The sequence below is a fragment of the Apium graveolens genome, chromosome 10 (genome assembly GCF_009905375.1).
Source record: "Apium graveolens cultivar Ventura chromosome 10, ASM990537v1, whole genome shotgun sequence".
In the NCBI taxonomy this organism is placed as follows: domain Eukaryota; kingdom Viridiplantae; phylum Streptophyta; class Magnoliopsida; order Apiales; family Apiaceae; genus Apium; species Apium graveolens.
The window spans coordinates 162,458,145-162,479,507 of record NC_133656.1 but is presented as its reverse complement, the minus strand read 5'-3'; the positions used below and the strand labels follow the sequence as shown (position 1 = coordinate 162,479,507).

At 36.9% G+C, this 21,363-nt stretch overlaps 1 non-coding gene across 1 annotated transcript; it reads left to right on the top strand.

Annotated features, from left to right (window-relative positions):
- Window positions 1–1,786: 1,786 nt before the first annotated feature.
- On the top strand, window positions 1,787–1,893 carry LOC141694097 (small nucleolar RNA R71). Its single transcript, XR_012563426.1, has one exon. It is a non-coding gene; the product is annotated as a small nucleolar RNA R71 (small nucleolar RNA).
- The last annotated feature ends 19,470 nt before the right edge of the window (window positions 1,894–21,363 follow it).

The following is a 21,363-nucleotide window of genomic DNA, read 5'->3' as shown; positions in this document are numbered from 1 at the left end:
TTTCAGCTCCTCCAACCCAAGAGATTCAAATGGCATTTCCAATCTTCGTTTCCATGGGGAAGCATTCAGATATTGTAACTGCTGGTCGCTTACATCATCTTTGCTATCGGAATCCCCCAATAAGGCTTTCTCTAAGGCATCTGATTTAAGCACATGATCCAATTCTGAAGTAACCACAAATTCGACCAACTCTACCTTAAAGCACTCCTCTTCATCAGTAAGGAATTTCATGGCATTAAAGATATTGAAGGTAACATCCCGATCCTGAACTCGCATAGTAAGCTCTCCCTTCTGCACATCAATCAAGGTTCGGCCAGTAGCCAAGAAAGGTCTTCCCAAGATGATGGGAATCTTCTTATCTTCCTCGAAATCAAGAATAACAAAGTCAATAGGAAAGATGAGTTTGTCCACCTTGACCAATACATCTTCCACAATGCCTCGTGAATACGTAATAGAACGATCGACCAACTGCAAGGACATATATGTAGGCTTTGGATCATGTAGACCCAACTTTGTAAAGATAGATAAAGGCATCAAGTTGATGCTAGCTCCCAAGTCACATAAGAATTTATCGAATGACACTTTTCCAATGGTGCACTGAATAGTGAAGCTTCCAGAATCTTTAAGCTTCGGAGGCAACTTCAGTTGCAACACAGCACAACACTGCATTCCTCTGTTAGAGCAACGGTCTCTAAGTCATCGAGCTTCACTTTTCGAGAAAGAATAACTTTCATGAACTTCGCATAACTAGGCATTTATTTATGAGCTTCAGCGAAAGGTATGTTGATGTGAAGTTTTTTGAAAACTTCTAAAAATTTAGCAAATTGCTTGTCTAGCTTTTGCTTCTGTAGCCTCTTAGGAAAAGGTGGTGAAGGATAGACCTGTTTTTACCCCGTATTACCCTCAAGAGGAGTGTTGACAACAACTGTCTTCCTTGGTTTCACTTCTGCTTCCTTCGGCTCTTCTTCATCAGCCACAATTTCAGATTCTTGAGCTTTAGCTTTTTTAGGATTCACAACCTTTCCAGACCTCAATGTAATTTCCTTAACCTGCTCCTTATCTTCCCCTTTTCCTGGAACTTCAGTGTCACTAGGGAGTGTGTCAGGTTGACGATTCAGTAAGGCAGTAACAATCTGCCTAATTTAATTCTCCAAGGTCTTGATAGAAACAGCTTGGCTCTTGCACATAAGCCTCAACTCCTCCAATTCACATTTTTCATTAGCTTGAGGTAACTGCTGAAGTTGAAGTTGTTGCCTTGGTGCATATTGCGGTTGTTGAAAACCTGGAAGGTTATACTGCTTTACTGTGTATGGATGATAAGGTTGTTGCACCACATTTTGATTGTTGCTCCTGCTGAAGTTAGGATAATTGTGGTTGTTGGGATGATTAGTGGCTGTGGCTTGTTGTTGCAACCTCTGAAAGTTGCTCACAAACTGAGTTGATTCCCTAGAAATAGCACAATGCTCAGTCTCATGTGCCCCCGCACAAATCTCACAGATACTAGTGATCTTATTAACTCCATAATTAGCCAAAGAATCCACTTTCATCGTCAAAGCTTGAAGTTGAGCAGCTATAGCAGTAGCTGTGTCCACTAACAGGATTCCTGCTACCTTGCAACATTCTTTGCATTGGATTCTGGTATTCATTAGCTGCCATTAGCTCAATCAACTCATAAGCTTCATTATAGCTTTTGGCCCATAAGGCTCCACCAGAAGCTGCATCGAGCATAGGTCTAGACTGTGCGCCTAAACCATTATAGAAATAGTTTATAATCATCCAATCAGGCATGCCATGGTGTGTGCACTTCCTAAGCATCTCCTTGTAGTGATCCCAAGCCTCACACAAAGATTCTCCAGATTACTGCGCAAACTGAGTAAGAGCATTCCTGATTGCAGCCGTCTTCGCCATAGGGAATAATTTAGTGAGAAAATTTTGAGCAAGTTCCTCCCAAGTAGTAATAAAGCCTGCTGGTAGAGAATGTAACAAACACTTGGCCTTATCCCTCAGAGAGAATGGGAAAAGTCTCAGCTTAATAGCATCTTCAGTCACACCATTGAACTTCAAAGTGTCGCATATTTTGATGAAATCCCTGATGTGCATGTTGGGATCTTCTATAGGAGAACCCCCAAACTGAACCGAATTCTGTATCATCTGAATTGTGCTCGACTTAATCTCAAAGGTGTTAGCCGAGATGGCTGGCCTGATAATGTTGGATTGAATATCATTGATCTTAGGATGAGAATAGTCCATCAAAGCCTTCGGATTTTCTGCTTGATCTCCCATCACTACTAGAGCTGGTTCCTCAACTTTATCTTCTTCATCGAGTTTCTCTTCATCCTCAAAAACTTGCTGTCGAACCATAACTTCTTCCTCGGCTTGATTCAGAGTTCTCTTACGAGATCACGAACACGTATGCATACACGCTCGCTAGAGTACCTGAAACACGACAAGGAAAAGAGTAAGTAACAATGTCCAAGTCAATAAACTTTAACGATCACTAATGACAAACACATAAACTAAAAATTAACACCGAGTCCCCGGCAGCGGATCCAAAAACTTGTTAGGTCTAGAACACGCGCTAATAATTCACGCAAGTATACACGTTCGCAAGTAATATAGAATTAATTCTAGTTCGTTCCCACCGAGACTTTTTGTTAACTTAATGATTTATGCGCTTATGCAACAATGATATGGCTATTATTCAATGCTACGATGAATAACAAGTTGGTTTTGTTTATAACTAAGGTATTAACTAACATGCAAGTAAATAAGAGAATAAAGGGTTGAATTATTATATGAGACAAACATGAGATTCTAACTTCATTAATTACTTCATTCAAAGCCTTCTTGTTCTTAACCTTAGCATGCAATGGTGATGACACTAACCAGATAACACGAAATTGCTAAACGCCAACTTTCGTTGCATGAATAACATACTACCAGACATCCACAAAAGAGATAGAAGCTGAATAGACATCAAATATGTTGAGACCCTATATGTCTATAGAATTTGACAACACGAAGGTTTAATGCGCAAGTTATCCATCATGATTACATAGGGCAAGTAAGATAGTTAAAATTACCTACGAATCATGCATAATAAATACATGAACCTATGCTAGCATGATAAGTTCTAAACCTCTAAATTCACTATCGCTTCATTAGAGATTTACGCGCTATCTTATATGTTCGCGATGCACATAAGACGAATAAGCACAATTAATACTAGGTTAACATACAATCACCACACACTAAGACATCGAAACAAGATTAACTATTGAATTCCATAAATAAATCCATTAGAACCCCACGATAACGATTAACCCATAATCGGACTCATCATCAATGTGGGTTCCGATGAAAGCATGATATAATAAACGTAGTCTTTATACCAAATAAATAAACCAAGTACGTGTAACAGGAGTATAGGTTCAACAAATAAGAAAACTAGCATCCAAAGTTATAACTTAAAATAAAGAATCACAAGAATAAACTATATCCTCTTCTCCTTCGTTGAATTATACTATACGGTCTTCTTACGCCTTCTCCTTAAGCTATGGTACATCTTGTTATGAAAAACGATCATAAATTATGTATATATAGCATCCCAAGCAGATTAGAAGTCCATCAGATTAAAAATCAGTGTAGTCAATCCACCTACACGTCTTGCTTTTACTGTGAAAATAGGATTCCTGGAATTCGACCCGGCGCGGGCGTGCGCTTCACCTGTGCGGGCGCACTGCAATTCTGTATCTCGGCGTGGCCGCGCGCTACTATAGCGCGGGCACGCTGGCTCTCTGGAAAAAAGTCCTAACTTCTATTCTTCTTGCTGGTTTGAGCTGGTCTTTTCACGAGCAATCTTCTTGACATATTCCTAACGCCAAATTAGCATCAAAACAATGCCAAATCACCTGAATCCCTGATAAATGCCTGGAATGCAAAACACTACAAAAATACGTTAAAAACACCAAAAACTTGAGTACAATACACCAATTCAAAGCTTTACAGAGCATTATAAGATGACATAAATGCCACTCAACACTTGTAGGCTCCTTTAACTGGCTTGCTAACAACCTTTTTACAAAGGTGAGTTAGGTAATTCACAGAGCCACATTTCTCACATTTCTTCCTTGGAGCATCTGCAACATAGGAAAAATTATTGCTTTTATTTATCCCAAATTTTCCATTTCTATTTTTCTTCTTCTTTCTGGCATATTTCGTTTTAGTTTCTTTGACAGGGGTCTTGGAGCCTTGGTTGTCTATGAGTTTCTCTTCAGCTTTGAAAGATTGAGTTGCTTCTGTATTTTTCTTCTCATAATATTCATCAGCAATTTCTTGCTTAATAATTAACTCTTCTTAACTGAAGTTAACTTCAAATGCCTTGAACATAGGTGAAACAACCTTTTTCAGCATTGCTTGAACATTTTCATTTTCTGTTGCCTTTTCTTTGTCACCTATATTTTTCTTCTTGCTGTTCAAGGCATCATAATCAAGACCAATAACAATATTTGCACATGGTTTATTTTTATCATGGTATTGCCCAACCAACTCAGATGCATTCTTGAAGGACTTCAACTTCACTTCATTCTTTTCCTGCTTCTCCCTTAATACTGCTTCAATCTCATTTGCACACTTGAGCTTGTTCTTTAGATATGCATTCTCTTGTCTCACAGCTTCAACCTCTACCAACAATAATTCAGTTTCTTGTTTCTCATTTTCAAGCTTCTCATTTATCTTTGTCAGTCTTCTAAACTCTTCATTAGCAGCAACCATACTTGTATGAATGTGAAACATTTTTGTGCTCATCTTTTCTACAGTTTTCTTATATTGACTCATATTTAAATCAATGGCGGTGAGAGTTGGTACCTGTGATTTTGATGAAGATGATTCTCCTTGCTCCACGGCCATTAGTGCATAATTTCCAACTTCCTCATCTTCATCATTATTAAAATCATCCCAACATTTTCCCTCTTCAATATAAGCTTTGCTTTGCTGTTTCTTCAGAAGAGCTTCATACTTTGCTTCCAGTTCAAGATAAGCTTTGTCTTTCTTTTCTTTCTTGGGTTTCCTGCATTCTGTAGCAAAATGGCCTAGTTCATCAAAGTTGAAGCACTTTATCTTTGATCTGTCAACATATCCATTTTTGTAACCATTTTTGCTATCAGATGTGTACTTCCCTTTTCCTTTCCAGCTGATGTCTTTGTTAAATGACTGTCTTTTACCCTTGAAGAATCTTTTCTTCTTTACTCTAATATTAGAGAACTTTCTTGCCAGATAGGCCATTGACTGATCAAGCTCATCAAGTTCATCTAGGGTGTAGAACTCATCTTCTTCCAATTCCAGAATGACTTGTTATTGTGAATCATTATTTCATTTCTCACTTGTTGAGGCAACTAGAGTTTGGGATCTTGGCTCATTATTAGAGGTCTGGCTTTCATTGACAATTAGAGCACTTGAACCATCCCAAATATACCCTTAACCAGTTTTAATGATTTCCTTTGAATCATCTCTAATTCATATGTTTTTAGAATTCCATATAGAACTTCCAGTGTTATTCTACTCCAGTCTCTCCCTTCTCTGATTGCTGAAATTTTCTGTTCCAAATGATCTGGGAGTGTAAGCAAAAATTTCAAATTCACTTCTTCAGCTTCATAGTATTTGTCATGGAGCTGCAAGTCATTTATCAGCATGTTAAACCTTTCAAACACATCAGTGATACTTTCTTTTGTCTTAGCCATGAAACCCTCATACTGTGAAATCAGTATCCTTCTTTGATTAGATTTAACTTCCCCAGTTCCTTCACAAAGTATTTTAATCTTTTCCCAGATCTACTTAGCAGTGTCACAGTTGACAATGTTGTTGTACATTACATTGTCAAGTGACTCTATCAATATCAGCTGTAAGCCACTATCCAGGAAAACTTTCTCTTTCTCAAGTTCAGTGTACTCAAAAGGATCTTTTGGAGCATAATGAGCTGGAATAACCATATCACCATCTGTAGATTCCTCAACTCTAACCATAGGAGTAACAGGCCCATTTTTGAGAATCTGAATGTAGTATGGAATGACCATCCTGATAAACAACAACATTTTCTTCTTCCACATAGTGTAGTTAATTTTATCAAAGGTAGGAATTTTGATGCTACTAATTTTCTGTGTATTCATTCTTCCAAGATCTTGGATCTGTTTACTTTCAGATTTTGCTCTGATACCACTTGTTAGGAAATGAATTACACACAGGGGGGTGAATGTGTTTTAGTGTTTTTATGCTTTTCTTGAAGTATTTATGATTGTGAACAAAGTAAATTAAATCTTGTAGTAAACTGTGTTAATGCTGAAATTAAACATGCAACAATGAATAACACAGATCTTTCAAAACTCACTTAATTTTATATTACAATTAAGAATGTTTTGCTACAATGTTTCTAGGCTCTTTGTTGATAAACAACTTAGCTTCTTCCTTGAGAGAATACAAGATTTTCTTCTAAATTTTTACAACTAACAAAGGACTAGTGTTAACTTTATATGATAGTTAACTACTGGTTTACACAGTGTATAATAAGAGATGTTATTCACTTTAGTAAACTATCACTTATCATTTCCATTTTAGGAAAAGTATAACTTCCATTTCTGGCTTAACATATCTTTGCATACTGTGTTAACTTTGATCTTCCTTTGTCCGTTAATCTTCACCCTTGATCTTGCACACTCTTCAAGCAGCTTTTTGTAGACTTGTCAATCCAACTGGTTGGATTGTTTGTTGATTGTTAATCTTGGATATTGAACTGGTCTACAATTTGTACTTTGAGATTTTACCTCGAGATCTCTAGTTAGGCATATAGAGAACTTGACATCTCGATAAGTATATTGGCTTATCAAGATCTCTAATCACTCTATTGTTATTTTGACTTGTAGAGGTCTCTGAGTTCTCTATAAGAGAATTTAGCTTGTTGAGATCTCTCCACTCTACGTCTTCACTTTGGCTTATAGACATCTCTGAGTTCTCTAGTGAATTTTGACTTGTCGATAACTCAAAGTTCTCTAGTAAACTTTGACTTGTCGATAACTCAGAGTTCTCTAATGAATTTTGACTTGTCGATAACTCTGAGTTCTCTAGTGAAGAAATGACTTGTCGATATTGTCAATCTTCATGTCTTCAATTTGGCTTGTCGATATCTCTGAGTTCTCTAGTAGCTTTCCTGAGTTCTCTATAAGTCATTCTGGAGTTCTCGAATACTTCTCTATAACAGTAAATCTGTGACTTGTAGAGATCTTGAGTTAAAACATTTTTCTCAAAACAGATTTATTCAACTCCAAACTTCTTCATAATTCTTCTAAGGCATGATCTTCTTGATCTTCTTCCATATAGAATTCTTAGGCTTGATATTGTTTACAGAAAAGACTCCAGTCTTCTCTTTGACATTTTTACAGACTTTAAATGTTACAATACAAATGCAAACTAAGATAACAACACAACTTACTTAGGGTTGTCAATTTGACTTAGTCTTGTTATTGTATAGGCATGTCTTGCACAACAATTTACAAACATGTTATTCCAGTATGGCATGCTAAATGGCATTTGAGGCATACTGAATGGAACATAGTAAGGATTTTGTGCATATGGCTTGTTAGCAAATTGGGCATTCAAATTTTTTGCAGGCATAACTTCATAGGCATTGTGGGCATATTGGGAAATGAGGGAGGTGCAGACATGGGTGCAGCCATAGCAGATTTGCAGTTAACATTCAAATGATTAACACTACCACACTTAACACAGATTTTTCTAGGTGCATATTTATCAGGTGTGTAGTTGTAACACCCCCAGATCCGGGGTCGAGGATCCGGGTCGTCACGAGTTCCACTTCCCTTAACAACACCCAATCTTATTAAACAATCAACTACTCTTTACTGTGACCCCACAATATACACACACACACCACACGTTATAGTCTCAGAGATGAATATCCAAAAATAATCACAAGTCGTTTTATTCCACAATTAAGTCAATACACCTTAAAAAGGTTTCTGAATAAATTTACATTTCTTTGCCATTATTACAATTCATAATATACATAAGTCTGGTACATTACTAGTTGAAAACTTAGCCTATTGGTAATTTCTACCTCAGCTACAGCGGCCTGAACGCTTCCGGAAAGCTGCGGAACGTTTCCTATCCGCTTGCGAATTGGGAGTTTGGTCCTGTTCATCTTATCTATCTGATGTTGTGTGATGAAAGAAGAAAGCAAGGGTGAGCAGCAAGCCCACCAAAATAATATGTATAATGATTAACAATATATGAGCCTACTCATAATACTCATGAAAGTCTTGGTCAAAAGAAATGAACCAAGTTTGATATCTTAATGCGATGAAGTCGCAAAATATTCAGTATATATACATATATACTTTTCAAAATATTGGAAGTCCTCTTCCATGCATAATATACACAAAGTCCCAGTGTATAACTGTATAAAAAAATATCGTTGCAAGGTGATCTCATATATCTAACCTTGTCTCAACGTTTTTTTTTTCTGAAAATCTTTGCCATGCATAAGATAATCATTTACTAGATATAAGTTTAAAAGATGAAGTTACAAGATACTCCAATATACTTATATCCTTTCCAAATACTACTTGAACTACCACCGTTCAAGTTATAATTAGTTCAAAAGTTCATCACATAGATGAGACTACAAGATAATACTTGAATAGATTCAACCTTTAAAATATCATCAAAATAAAATGAAGTTATGAGATACTTCATTTGATGCAAACATCATTTTGAAAACTTGACCCTGCCAACACTCAACAATCGCCCAACCGTAGCCTTTCTATCGAAGTGCTCTGGGTAGTGTTGCAGAAATATCCAATTGGATGATGAACTCATTACGGGAGTTTGCCGCGCCAGGAAGACCACTTACGATGATCAGTCGTAGTAGTACAACCCCACCATTTTCTACATGTAGAGGAGAACCTGTCGGATTTACTTGTCAACCGAACACTGAACTCCTAAGGAATGGACCGCCTTAGCGGAACTTCCAGGCCATTTGGGCCAATATAATAAGGCTGGGCCGGCGCTACTCGGCCACTTACGCCACTCCTAGTTCAGATGAAATCCATGACTCTGAAACGTAAAGCTCGTCCCCACTTTCCCCAAGTAGAAACTTGTTGATACGGCTCCACCAAGAAGTCGTATCTATTTAGAAAGGAGAACTCACCGATATTTCCCAGGCGATGCCTGTTAATGGATTAACTTGTTCCAAGAATTTTACTTCCCGAGTGTTGGGTAAGTAATCAATTCATTTATCAAAACAGCAACCTTGTTGCGAATATAAAACACACCACAGAGCCGGATCCCTCAGGTTTTGAGCGAGTATTTAAATCCCCTTCGAAAGGAGGATCTTAAAAAAAATGAGTTTTGGGATCCGCTCTAACTTTAAAAAAATCATTTTGAAGACTCGAAAACACTTTATAGAGTGTTTGGAGTAAAGCTGATTTAATGAAGTAAATCAGTCCCCAAAATATTTAGAAAATGACTGAATAGTATTATTTAAATAATATTCCCATAAAGAATAATCTTTATAAAAATAATTGAAGTAGAAGTTTTAAAACTTATACTTGAAACGAATATTAAATAACCAAAGATATACTTATATGAAAGTACTATCTTTATTTGAATAATCGAAAATAAGTTTGATTATTTACACCTTATTCTTTAATAAAATAAAGAATAAATCTCAGCAAATAATCGGAGTCATAGATCCTCAAATGAATATTCAAAAATATTCATTAAACAATATAAACTGAGTCATAAGCCCTCGAATGAATATTCGAAATAATATTCATTTAATATAAAATAAAAGGAGTCATAAGTCCTCGAATGAATATTCAAAATAATATTCATTTAATAAAATAAAGGAGTCATAAGTCCTCGGATGAATATTCGAAATAATATTCAATAATAAAATAAAGGAGTCATAAGTCCTCGAATGAATATTCGAAATAATATTCAATAATAAAATAAAGGAGTCATAAGTCCTCGAATGAATATTCAAGATAATATTCATTAATAAAATAAAGTTATCGAATAAACCTTATTCGATTAATAGTTTTGAAAACTATAACCATATATATATATATATATATATATATATAAAATCTACTCGGGATCCTCGACTCCCGGGTTTAGAAAATATTTTCACCTTTGGGTCCCTATACTAAGGGTATATGCAAATTACTGCTACTCTCTAGCATAGGTATTATCAACTGAACCAACAGATATATATATGGCAAGAATACGAAACAGGCATGCATATATATACCATATCAGCATGCTTCAATATATCGCAAAATTTGCTAATTAACCAACATGCATCTATCACAAGATAATGCATATACATATATACATCACAACAACAGTATAACGGGTAGAAAACTTGCCTGAGCGACTGGGGGTTACGAATGGCTCGGGACGAGTCTGGTAACCTATAAACAACAAGTAAGTTGGAATTAAACCAAAGTCACTTGTACATCTATACTCTAACCAACTCAGACTTTAACGCTCGTTTTGTGCTTACTGATTCTCTTAAGTCACTCGAGTACCCTCGGCTCCACCATTTTTAATAATTTAACCTTTACGAGTTTTAAAGCGATTCCTTCGCGAGTGTCTTACCAACTGCCTAACACACTTATCATAAATGTTTCATATATTAATTAACCCTTTTTGGTCTTTAACCTATGTTTCAAAGTAAGGCGAGGAAAAAGTTTCATTCGCGAAACGCCGTTACTTGAAACGGTCGTTTCTCCTAAACCGTGCATCGGAATTGAACGAACTACATATCAAAACGAAGCTCGTAACATGAGCTATCTAAACATGGCAGTGGTCATAATCTATCAGGGGGTTCTCGGGTCCTAATGCTATGCACAAAAACAGTCCAAAGAAAATCGGACGTTACGACGGCTATATTTACGCGATTTCCCAATTTTTAACCATTCAAAACCAACCACAAACCAACCTCAAATCCAACATACAACCAACATCCATCCTTATCACATCATAACAACCCCAACCAATTCAATTTAATCATTCATACTTATGCCTAAGCTTAACTTTAATCATACTTAAGTTCTTTTAATCAAAACCACAACATTTACCATTCCATTTCACTACCATTCCAAATCCCAAACTCTAAATCACCACAACAAGCTACAATATCATCCTACTAATTAAAATCATCTTATAATACATAGGGATATAGGGTTTGGAGATGGTATACCTTCCTTGAAGTGGTGGGAGGAGCTAGGAAGCCTTAAGAAGCTTTGAGAAGTCTTAGGAAAGCTTGGATCTTCAAGAAAAACAAGAAAACTTCAAGTTAAAAAACTTGAAAACACTATTCATAGTCTTCTTCTTTGATTAAATGAAGAAGATTGAGAAGGAATTGATGGCTTAAACTCATGGTATAGCCCTAACTAAGCATGAAGATGATTAGGGAATTTACTCACCAATTTAGGAAGCTTGGATCTTGAATTTTTGAAAATTCTTGCCTAATGAATAGTAAAAAGCCGAGAGCTTCAAGAACAAAGCCTTGGTTGCTTTTTGATTTTTGATGAAAATGATTTTTGCTTGGCTTGGTTGCTTGGTTTTTGTGCTTGCTTTAGTCAATTACCTTCTTGCCCTTGAATTTGTGTGGTTACAAAGCCACCACACCTCCTTCCTTCCCATGTCATGCTTATGTCATCCTCATGATGTCATCCTCCCTTCCTTGTCCTCTTTCTATTGGTTGGATGACATCATTCCCACTAATCCCTTTGATTAACTTCCTAATCGTTTGCCTAATGACCGCTGATCTGTTATACGGTTCGCTTAACTTTCGTTCTCGTTTATCGTTTGAAGGATCATACCCGGGATCTTATTACTTAGGTTCCCTTAACCTTTCTCAATACATTATATTCCTTTTTATGATCCTCTATTATAACCCTTTAATTTAAATCCTTTTTATCCTGTTACCTTATACTCAATTCTCTCCGTATCTTGTGGATTTCCGGGAAAAACCAAAGTGTTCGAAATCGGATTCTGACGATCTTTACATACACTTATATACTTCATAGAGTACTAATAATATCCCAGAATATCCATAACAGAACCCCTACATAGTGTGGCGTGAAAAGTTTTCTCATTCAGCTAAAACACTATTCACAAGGGTTACAAAAAGTTGAAAATTTTGGGGTTATTACAGTCTCCCCTCCTTAAAAGGATTCCGTCCCGGAATCAAACAGAAAACAAATGGGGGTACTTTTCTAGCATTGTGCTCTCTAGTTCCCAAGTTGATTCTTCCACATTATGATTCTGCCATAGTACTCTGACTAGCTTGATCACTTTGTTCCGAAGCACCTGCTCCTTCTTATCCATAATCCTTACTGGCTTCTCCACGTAAGTTAGATCTGGCTGCATATCCACCTGCTCGTACTCCACTATGTGCCTGGCATCCCGATGATACCTCCTTAGCATTGACACATGGAACACATTATGAACTTGTTGCAAATTAGGGGTAGGGCTAGCTCGTAAGCTAACTTTCCAATCCGTCTTAATATCTCCAAGGGTCCAACAAATTGTAGACTTAGCTTTCCTTTCTTTCCGAACCTCATCAATCCTTTCCAAGGGATACCTATAACATTACTAGGTCCCCTATTTCATACTCTTTATCCTTTCGTGTCAAATCAACATACTTATCATGTCCATCTTGGGCTACTACCAGCCGTCCTCTGATTAGATCTATCATATCCTTGGTCCTTTGGACTACTGCGGGTCCGAGCATCTAAGGGAGATCGACATTGTCTTCCCTCAAGGATCTCATAAGGCGACATCTCGATAATGACATTTGATCTATTGTCGTAAGATAACTCAATCCGAATTAAGTGATCATTCCAAATTCTTTCAAGTCTATTGCACAGACTCTCATTATTGCTTTTAGCATTAGAGCTTCTGCTTCTCAATACCCATTCTTTTCCAGTTCGTAATCGCTACTACCTTCCGTTCCTAATATTATACTGGTTATACTTTTGCTCGCTAGCATTCTATAACCTTTTAATAACCACGTCAACCTTAGTATCACGAATGTGTTTCCATTCCGCATACTACCACCACTTTATTACTCCTTTTTCAGTTGTTTCTATTTTCCAAAATTTGATCAATCAAATAGAAGTAAAGGAATTTGTTGAGAGATCACTATGATCATGAACACTTGTTATATCGCATAGTTAGTACAGAAGGTGGCCAGCCTTTAGTACTTGACAAGCAATTAAACAACATGTGGTATCCTACTAGGCTTCTATCACAAAGATAGATAGTCATTCGGCAATACCTCCCCTTCTGGAAGGGTTGTTCTTCTCAGCTTACATGAAATAAAAAGAAGAGAAAAGAGCAAACTGAAGAGAATTGTATATATATGTAAAAAAAATATTGCCATAAAATATCTGGCTTGGAATCTACCTCTGAACTATAGAGGTTTGTCATAGGAGAACAAAACATATATGTATTTATATCAACATCGAGTATTATTGCATCGCATTTCACATGCTTAAATATTTACTATTCCGTCCATCATTCTATGGACCCATGCACTTCCTCTAGCTTGTACACAATTACCTTTGAAACTCCCTCGATATCGAAAATCAAACCTGGGATCTCATTCTAGACATCATCGTTACTAGAATTCTATGCTTGCATCGCAATCTTCCTCGTATAATAATACGGCTCTCTATTGATAAGAAAGAATAAATATTCAATAGGTAGATTACTCTACTTAATTAGTCTATCAATGATAACTTATACACTACCACGACCCGATTAGTGGTACTCAATCTCAACACCCATTCCAATACAACTCTCACGGTTGTAATCAGCTCATTACTCGCAGAATCATTGCTGTCTTACTATGGTCCACCACTGACCTACTGTAGTCATTCATTTTCCATGAAGTCTTAATAGCTAACCATACGGAGTCTATCCATGTCGTATCAAATCATTCTAAGGAGGTAACATAATCACCACTCCTGATTCATGAAGAACACTCCTGATCCTGACATACATACATGACATGAAGCAAATAAAAGTGCAGAAGAGTTTCAATCGAAGCAACGATAGCAGGTTAATACCATTCTTAATCATACGCCCTAAATAGAAGAATTAACTCAAGGGTTCATCTAGTCCTTTTTGAAACATGGTTCTGGCTTATCTCAAGATAGGACCTTATAAGATAGATAGCCCGTTCATGGCGATTACACGAATTAAACCTTTACCAACTACTATTACGGTTGGGTATTGCACAGTCATCAGGAGGAATGTCAATCTTCCAAACCATCATACAACCTTCACAGTTTTAACCATCATCACTGTATTCTTTTGGCACAAGCGCCTATAATTATCTTCTTACCTTTAAAGTGTCGGCCACCTCTTTAGCCTTTCTGATAGTAAAATTTCCTTACAGTCAATGTCATTTTAACCACCTCCAAATACATTTTCTACCTTATTTCAATCATAGCTTATGTGAAGATGTTTTCCTTAAAATCTGATGAGTAAAAAAAAAAAAAAATCACCATTTTTCCATAAGTTATTGCCTCAGTCTTTAGAGGTTAATCACTGTCATGACTGACTCTCAATTATACTTAGAGCATCTTTTATCTTAAGTCCTAATTGCCCTGAACAATTTTGACCATTACTAGTTCGATCCATACCTCCTCGTGGTTTAACACGTGCCTCACTTGGCATCAATATAATTACGTCATATTTCCTTTATCAACATTTCTATTCTTGAAAATTTTGAATATTACCTTTCTCCTTGTAAAACCTCTAGGGTTATCCTTGAATCGTTCCTCCTGTATTCCTTAGATACAGGGCATATCAAAATACCATTTACTACTACTAGAACCATTGTCTATATACTTCTGAAAAATTTCTCCACTGATTCTTAAAGGTTGTTATTACCTTAATCCTTTCCAATTCATCCTGTCAAAACTCATACTGTCCCTATTAAGGGTGACATGCCAACCTTTATGCAGTCCCCTAGGATTCATTTTAAGTTACCAATGTTCAATCCTTAATTCCACCTTTAAAAGGTACCTGCGTCCTTCCATGGATAAATCAAGTCATATATCCTTGATAGATTATCTTATTCATCATTCCCACCTCGATAGTCTATACCTAACTTCATAATAGCATCCTTATTCAAATTGAGGTCAATCCATATGGCCTCCAAAAGATAACAATGGTCATCCGCTTTTCTTTCCTGATTTGGTAATGATAACATGGATGTTCTGGAAGATATTGGTCATGTTCAACGTGAACTTCTTCTTAATAATTCCTTATTTACTTTTGTTGTTTATCTCAACAGTCACCTCAATGTTGGGATACCTCCCATACCTGGCGTCTCCCTTTCTGGGTATCGAGCCACCGGTCTTACATTTCACATTATTGAAGGTCACTTCCTTCATCCAATTTTTCCTGATTTCTTACTTTCTTGTCTCCTCAGTCTATCCGTGTCTCAATATTTATCCTTCGAACTATCTCAAGGTTTCCTCGAATCCTCCCAACTTAAAGGGGGTACAATATATGTATCTCTTATGCCTTCAACCATCAATTTTAACTCATGGTGGATCATCATCCTGACGATTACATACTTTTCTATTTCTATTGCTATGAGTCTTTAGGGTTTCCTCATACCCAACTCCCTTATCATTCCTCAAACTCTATTGCCTTTATATTCCTTTCCACTTCAGTTTCTTTTTTATTTTCCTTTCTCTTATCATTATTTCACAAACCAATCACAATATAAGCATTGATTTCAAACATCCCGTCATTCTGGATTCGTGTCCTCAGAACGAATCTTGACAACTTTTACAACTTAGATTCATAATTTATCATACTTGTCTGCCTTTGTTCTGGCTCTAAAGCTTTTACACTATCTCCTTATCTTTGGGAATTACTTTCCCGAAAACAATTGACTGGACTTAAATCAGTTTATTCTAACCTCTGGCTCCGTGCCTTTCTTGGTCTTTCACCAACGGGTGGTCTCTCTCTTAGGAGGGTAAGTGACAAAAATGGTCTTTGGTGGTTCATCAATCATTTTGAATCTCAAATGATTCCTATATTTCCTTTAGCCAGGTTCTTGCCTCGGCTGGGTCAGCCTGTTCCTTGGAACTCTGAGAGCTTAGCGATTTAAAGGTCATGCAAGAATTTCACACCACATTGTTTCCTCAAGGTGGTGGTTGGGAATAAAATATAAGTTCTGTTTAGACAGGTTCATGAATTTCTGTATAGGAGTACCGTCTCGGGTCTCCTTATCTCGCTCGACTTTTGCTTTCTTAGTCTAAATATTTCTTCCTACTCCCCATAATTGGAGTCATCTTTTAATTTAAAATCTTCATTTTCCACTTTATTATATTCCGGGTTCTTTATATCTTAATTGCAACCTCCCTGATTATCACGTTCCAGGTTTGCCCTTAATCTTTTTCCTTGTGGGGGCATATTACTTGGAAAATTTTGAGAATCTCCGGATATTTGTCTTACTTACTTTGCTTAAGTCTTCCCCTTCGTTTAGTCCTTGCACGATTGCAAATCATGAATTCTTAAGTTCGATAAACTTCATGACACTCTCTTAAGTGTTAATAGAGCAATTAACAATGTGATTTATCACAAACAAACTGACCTGAACTGAAATTAACGAATATATACATAACCATTTGTTCGAGGGTACAACAACTGAACATATTACAGAGGGTTACATCATTTGAACTTATCGCTCCTATCCCAAAAGTACTACCGTAGATAGTCATCTCATCATTAAAACTAATCATTCATAACTTAGGCTAATCCTCCAAAAGCGGTGCTACATGAAACCCTTGTTTGATTGCTCTGGCTCTACACACTACCATGGATTAAGAGATGCGAGCACGCACGACATCCCTAACCTGCTCCATCACAGAGGTGATGAGGTCTAAGATAGTCGCAAGTAGAGCCGGATCGACCTGACCCTCAAGATGGCCTCTAGCTGTAACACGGGTGGTAGCCTCAATCCTTTCCATGCTATACGCTAATCCTGCCGGAAGTATCCCGCCCTCAATCCTTGGTGCAGTAAGTCGATCCAACAGATCACTCCTAACATTACGGGCCTCAGACAGGCCACCCAAAGTCATATAATAATTGGCGATAAGAGAAGCCTGAGTGGTAGCATCTAGCAGTCCATGGGGTGCGGGTGGTGCAGACCCAGGAGATCCAAATGGATAACCAAGCACGGTATCAGGTGACAATGGTTCAGGGGATAAAGGTGGCATTTCCTCAGTATGTGCTGGGCTCTGTACAGGGGATGGGACAGGAATTGGTGGAACCTCATGGATGTCTACAGGAGCCTCTGGAAGAGGGTCTAATACTGGTATAATTGGGGTCGTGGAAGGCCCCACTCCTTCTGCCCTCATTAACCTTTGTGCCCTTGGTAACTCTTCATCCTCTAGTGCCACCCTCGCGGCCATTCTTGCTCTGGTAGTCGCCCTGACTACGGTCATCAGTTCCTCAGCGGTCCTCTCTTCATTCTCATCAGGATCCTCCATGAGATCCTCCTCAGCCACAATCCTTTCCGGAATAACATCCTCAACCGCAACATTCTCTATCTGAACCTCATCCGGTCCCTCATTAGGGTACTCCATCGGATTCACAATTTGATCTCCAACTTGTAATAAAACATCCTCATGTTGATGCTCCTGAACCTCAAGGTTCGGTGCTCTGCTGCCCTATACGAGAACGAACTATGTTACTATCACGATACTTATAAGGGTTCCCGTAAGGGTTTTATCTGTCAGTGCTACGTTAGGTAGCCCGACTATGAACTTGGCAAGAGTTCTTATTATCTTAGTGAACTTATTATCTTAACGTCCCATCATCTCTGAGGTTTATAACGCTTAGCTCTGATACCATTTCTGTAACACCCCCAGATCCGGGGTCGGGGATCCGGGTCGTCACGAGTTCCACTTCCCTTAACAACACCCAATCTTATTAAACAATCAACTACTCTTTACTGTGACCCCACAATATACACACACACACCATAAGTTATAGTCTCAGAGATGAATATCCAAAAATAATCACAAGTCGTTTTATTCCACAATTAAGTCAATACACCTTAAAAAGGTTTCTGAATAAATTTACATTTCTTTGCCATTATTACAATTCATAATATACATAAGTCTGGTACATTACTAGTTGAAAACTTAGCCTATTGGTAATTTCTACCTCAGCTACAGCGGCCTGAACGCTTCCGGAAAGCTGCGGAACGTTTCCTATCCGCTTGCGAATTGGGAGCTTGGTCCTGTTCATCTTATCTATCTGATGTTGTGTGATGAAAGAAGAAAGCAAGGGTGAGCAGCAAGCCCACCAAAATAATATGTATAATGATTAACAATATATGAGCCTACTCATAATACTCATGAAAGTCTTGGTCAAAAGAAATGAACCAAGTTTGATATCTTAATGCGATGAAGTCGCAAAATATTCAGTATATATACATATATACTTTTCAAAATATTGGAAGTCCTCTTCCATGCATAATATACACAAAGTCCCAGTGTATAACTGTATAAAAAATATCGTTGCAAGGTGATCTCATATATCTAACCTTGTCTCAACGTTTTTTTTTCCTGAAAATCTTTGCCATGCATAAGATAATCATTTACTAGATATAAGTTTAAAAGATGAAGTTACAAGATACTCCAATATACTTATATCCTTTCCAAATACTACTTGAACTACCACCGTTCAAGTTATAATTAGTTCAAAAGTTCATCACATAGATGAGACTACAAGATAATACTTGAATAGATTCAACCTTTAAAATATCATCAAAATAAAATGAAGTTATGAGATACTTCATTTGATGCAAACATCATTTTGAAAACTTGACCCTGCCAACACTCAACAATCGCCCAACCGTAGCCTTTCTATCGAAGTGCTCTGGGTAGTGTTGCAGAAATATCCAATTGGATGATGAACTCATTACGGGAGTTTGCCGCACCAGGAAGACCACTTACGATGATCAGTCGTAGTAGTACAACCCCACCATTTTCTACATGTAGAGGAGAACCTGTCGGATTTACTTGTCAACCGAACACTGAACTCCTAAGGAATGGACCGCCTTAGCGGAACTTCCAGGCCATTTGGGCCAATATAATAAGGCTGGGCCGGCGCTACTCGGCCACTTACGCCACTCCTAGTTCAGATGAAATCCATGACTCTGAAACGTAAAGCTCGTCCCCACTTTCCCCAAGTAGAAACTTGTTGATACGGCTCCACCAAGAAGTCGTATCTATTTAGAAAGGAGAACTCACCGATATTTCTCAGGCGATGCCTGTTAATGGATTAACTTGTTCCAAGAATTTTACTTCCCGAGTGTTGGGTAAGTAATCAATTCATTTATCAAAACAACAACCTTGTTGCGAATATAAAACACACCACAGAGCCGGATCCCTCAGGTTTTGAGCGAGTATTTAAATCCCCTTCGAAAGGAGGATCTTAAAAAAAATGAGTTTTGGGATCCGCTCTAACTTTAAAAAAATCATTTTGAAGACTCGAAAACACTTTATAGAGTGTTTGGAGTAAAGCTGATTTAATGAAGTAAATCAGTCCCCAAAATATTTAGAAAATGACTGAATATTATTATTTAAATAATATTCCCATAAAGAATAATCTTTATAAAAATAATTGAAGTAGAAGTTTTAAAACTTATACTTGAAACGAATATTAAATAACCAAAGATATACTTATATGAAAGTACTATCTTTATTTGAATAATCGAAAATAAGTTTGATTATTTACACCTTATTCTTTAATAAAATAAAGAATAAATCTCAGCAAATAATCGGAGTCATAGATCCTCAAATGAATATTCAAAAATATTCATTAAACAATATAAACTGAGTCATAAGCCCTCGAATGAATATTCGAAATAATATTCATTTAATATAAAATAAAAGGAGTCATAAGTCCTCGAATGAATATTCAAAATAATATTCATTTAATAAAATAAAGGAGTCATAAGTCCTCGGATGAATATTCGAAATAATATTCAATAATAAAATAAAGGAGTCATAAGTCCTCGAATGAATATTCGAAATAATATTCAATAATAAAATAAAGGAGTCATAAGTCCTCGAATGAATATTCAAGATAATATTCATTAATAAAATAAAGTTATCGAATAAACCTTATTCGATTAATAGTTTTGAAAACTATAACCATATATATATATATATATATATAAAATCTACTCGGGATCCTCGACTCCCGGGTTTAGAAAATATTTTCACCTTTGGGTCCCTATACTAAGGGTATATGCAAATTACTGCTACTCTCTAGCATAGGTATTATCAACTGAACCAACAGATATATATATGGCAAGAATACGAAACAGGCATGCATATATATACCATATCAGCATGCTTCAATATATCGCAAAATTTGCTAATTAACCAACATGCATCTATCACAAGATAATGCATATACATATATACATCACAACAACAGTATAACGGGTAGAAAACTTGCCTGAGCGACTGGGGGTTACGAATGGCTCGGGACGAGTCTGGTAACCTATAAACAACAAGTAAGTTGGAATTAAACCAAAGTCACTTGTACATCTATACTCTAACCAACTCAGACTTTAACGCTCGTTTTGTGCTTACTGATTCTCTTAAGTCACTCGAGTACCCTCGGCTCCACCATTTTTAATAATTTAACCTTTACGAGTTTTAAAGCGATTCCTTCGCGAGTGTCTTACCAACTGCCTAACACACTTATCATAAATGTTTCATACATTAATTAACCCTTTTTGGTCTTTAACCTATGTTTCAAAGTAAGGCGAGGAAAAAGTTTCGTTCGCGAAACGCCGTTACTTGAAACGGTCGTTTCTCCTAAACCATGCATCGGAATCGAACGAACTACATATCAAAACGAAGCTCGTAACATGAGCTATCTAAACATGGCAGTGGTCATAATCTATCAGGGGGTTCTCGGGTCCTAATGCTATGCACAAAAACAGTCCAAAGAAAATCGGACGTTACGACGGCTATGTTTACGCGATTTCCCAATTTTTAACCATTCAAAACCAACCACAAACCAACCTCAAATCCAACATACAACCAACATCCATCCTTATCACATCATAACAACCCCAACCAATTCAATTTAATCATTCATACTTATGCCTAAGCTTAACTTTAATCATACTTAAGTTCTTTTAATCAAAACCACAACATTTACCATTCCATTTCACTACCATTCCAAATCCCAAACTCTAAATCACCACAACAAGCTACAATATCATCC